The sequence below is a fragment of the Oncorhynchus nerka genome, unplaced genomic scaffold (assembly GCF_034236695.1).
Source record: "Oncorhynchus nerka isolate Pitt River unplaced genomic scaffold, Oner_Uvic_2.0 unplaced_scaffold_3627, whole genome shotgun sequence".
Taxonomy (NCBI): Eukaryota; Metazoa; Chordata; class Actinopteri; order Salmoniformes; family Salmonidae; genus Oncorhynchus; species Oncorhynchus nerka.
This window is the reverse complement of record NW_027037667.1, coordinates 2,176-5,607: the sequence shown is the minus strand read 5'-3', so window position 1 is coordinate 5,607 and position 3,432 is coordinate 2,176. Positions and strand designations below refer to the sequence as shown.

At 44.4% G+C, this 3,432-nt stretch overlaps 1 long non-coding RNA gene across 1 annotated transcript; it reads left to right on the top strand.

Annotated features, from left to right (window-relative positions):
- Positions 1-520: 520 nt before the first annotated feature.
- Positions 521-1,406, top strand: LOC135566710 (uncharacterized). Its single transcript, XR_010462167.1, has 3 exons — positions 521-705; positions 971-1,108; positions 1,274-1,406. It is a non-coding gene; the product is annotated as an uncharacterized LOC135566710 (long non-coding RNA).
- The last annotated feature ends 2,026 nt before the right edge of the window (positions 1,407-3,432 follow it).

Here is a 3,432-nt window from a genome sequence, read left to right as displayed (position 1 = left end):
TTCACTACTTATACCCACTACTATTCACTACTTATACCCACTACTTTTACCCACTCCTATTCACTACTTATACCCACTCCTATTCACTACTTATACCCACTACTTATACCCACTCATATTCATTACTTATACCCACTCCTATTCACTACTTATACCCACTCATATTCATTACTTATACCCACTCCTATTCACTACTTATACCCACTCATATTCATTACTTCTACCCACTCCTATTCACTACTTATACCCACTCATATTCATTACTTATACCCACTCCTATTCACTACTTATACCCACTCATATTCATTACTTATACCCACTCCTATTCATTACTTATACCCACTCCTATTCACTACTTATACCCACTACTATTCACTACTTATACCCACTACTATTTATTACTTACCCTCCTTACCAAAGAGAACATGAATCTAGGTTGCACACTTGTTAAAGACAGCCGTCTTGCAATGTGTCTGAAGTGGTTGTTTAATGAAGTGTGTCGTTGCAGGTGGACCTCCGTTACAAGACAACCTTCCACTCTACCGTCTGCCTAACTGATACCTGGTCATGTATCAGTGGGGACTGTGGGAATGAGATCAGTTTAGTGGTTAACACAGTGGACCAGGCGATATCTGAGGTCTGGTGTCAGACAGAGGGAGTCATGACTAGACACGTCTCCAATAACACAAAGACCTTTGATCTGCTGTGAGTGTTTCTTTTCTATTCAAATCTTCCATCCGTTACCAGTGTGTTTATGGACCTGATTTGTAGTAACAGGGAACAGCTAAGTTATTTTATCCTGGTTACCAAAGTAGTTATAGACAATATGTCCAACATGTCCCATTACATCAGAAAGGACAAAACACACATTAGTTAAAACACACAGTATTGTACATGATGAACATCATAACAACAGTGTTTAGGATGTTACTTGAACTCACCTTTCACCTTTGTCTCTTTATCATTACAGATTGGTTGGCGGAAACTGGATAAACAATGATAATTCTGTTGTTCTTTGGAGGCTGTGGACTCATGTGGATCTTGGGGTCAGGTCTGACACGAAGACAGTCAACCGATCTCCACAGACCACTGTCGTACCTCTGATGCGGTAAATACTACCACTTCTCGGTGTTAAATTATTTAGTCTGACGAACAAGTGATTTTATCAATCTGTGTGTTTTATTCAATCAATTAAAAACAGGTCTGAAACCTCTCTCTCTCTCTCTCTCTCTCTCTCTCTCTCTCTCTCTCTCTCTCTCTCTCTCTCTCTCAGTGTCCCTGCTAATTGTCCAAGAGATTTCAACCTGTTGTCGTTTGATCCAGACGGGGATGAGGTCAGATGCAGATATGCAGTACCAACAAATGAGTGTGTCACATCAAGTGACCTTCCTAATGACTTCACTTTACGAGAGGTTAGTATCCAAATAGAACAATACAGACAACAATGGACTATGATGATGATAATAGTGAAAAGGAATAGATCATTATTAAACTGCTTTAATTAATCCTCGCTGCCTCGCTGCTTTGACTGTAACATTCTAACAATCCATGTTGGAAGACCACATTCATTATTCCCGAAAACAACAGCTAAGTGGCTAAAACCCCAAAACTGCTTGATATCAGCGCCTACAACTAATTAATCTATCACCACGGTCAATTTCTGTGCTGATTTGGCCAAGTCAACAAGGCAGGAAAGACAACGGGAGGAAAATATGTTCACAGATTCCCCATGAAACACCTTGGTGACACAAAGGAGATAAGACTCAAGAACTGTCTGAAAAAAAGTGAATAAATATTTTTAGACTAGTAGAATGTTACTGTCAAAATGGCATCAAGTGCCAAGGCAGGTTACTGTCATTGTAACAGAGCAGGGCAGCAAACCAGCTGGCCAAGGCAGGTTACTGTCATTGTAACAGAGCAGGGCAGCAACCAGCTGGCCAAGGCAGGTTACTGTCATTGTAACAGAGCAGGGCAGCAACCAGCTGGCCAAGGCAGGTTACTGTCATTTAACATGCCAAAACAGGTTACTGTCATTTAACATGCCAAGGCAGCAACCAGCTGGCCAAAACTGGTTACTGTCATTTAACATGCCAAGGCAGCAACCAGCTGGCCAAAGCAGGTTACTGTCATTTAACATGCCAAGGCAGCAACCAGCTGACCAAAACTGGTTACTGTCATTTAACATGCCAAGGCAGCAACCAGCTGACCAAAACTGGTTACTGTCATTTAACATGCCAAGGCAGCAACCAGCTGGCCAAAAGAGGTTACTGCCATTTAACATGCCAAGGCAGCAACCAGCTGACCAAAACAGGTTACTGTCATTTAACAGAGCAGGGCAGCAACCAGCTGGCCAAAGCAGGTTACTGTCATTGTAACAGAGCAGGGCAGCAACCAGCTGGCCAAAGGAGGTTACTGTCATTTAACATGCCAAGGCAGCAACCAGCTGGCCAAAGCAGGTTACTGTCATTTAACATGCCAAGGCAGCAACCAGCTGGCCAAGGCAGGTTACTGTCATTTAACATGCCACTATCACATATCAGGAGACGGATCAGGGTGGCAGCCAAGGCAGGAAATTGTCATTCAACAAGCCCCGACATTGAACTGCTTTCTGTGTCAATGCGACCTTACTATCTTCCCTGTGAGTTCCCCAATTGTTTGTTACAGTTACTGTTGTGTACATTCAACCTAAAGCTAACATAACAAAGGCATCAGAGATGATTCATAATCTGTCGCAGAAACTGGAATTCATCTCCCCCGACGCACCCGAATCTATTTTAGGGGATTTTAACCACTTTACCTCAGCCCAACCAACTGTCGGCTCCTGGAGAGGGAGAAACCCACAGTTAAAACTACCTCAGGCCAACCTACTGTCGGTTCCTGGAGAGGAGAAACTCAGGGGTTGTAAACAGACACCTCAGGCCAACCCACTGTCATCTCCTGAGAGGGAGAAACCTACAGTTGTAAAACTACCTCAGGCCAACCTACTGGGTCGGCTCCTAGAGAGGGAGAAACCCACAGCTAAAACTACCTCAGGCCAACCTACTGTCGGCTCCTAGAGAGGGAGAAACCCACAGTTAAAACTACCTCAGGCCAACCTACTGTCGGCTCCTGAAGAGGGAGAAACCCACAGTTAAAACTACCTCAGGCCAACCTACTGTCGGCTCCTAGAGAGGGGAGAAACCCACAGTTAAACTACCAGGCCAACCTACTGTCGGCTCCTAGAGAGGGAGAAACCCACAGCTAAAACTACCTCAGGCCAACCTACTGTCGGCTCCTGGAGAGGAGAAACCCACAGTTAAACTACCTCAGGCCAACCTACTGTCGGCACCTGGAGAGGGAGAACCCACAGTTAAAACTACCTCAGGCCAACCTACTGTCGGCTCCTGGAGAGGGAGAAACCCACAGTTAAAACTACCTCAGGCCAACCTACTG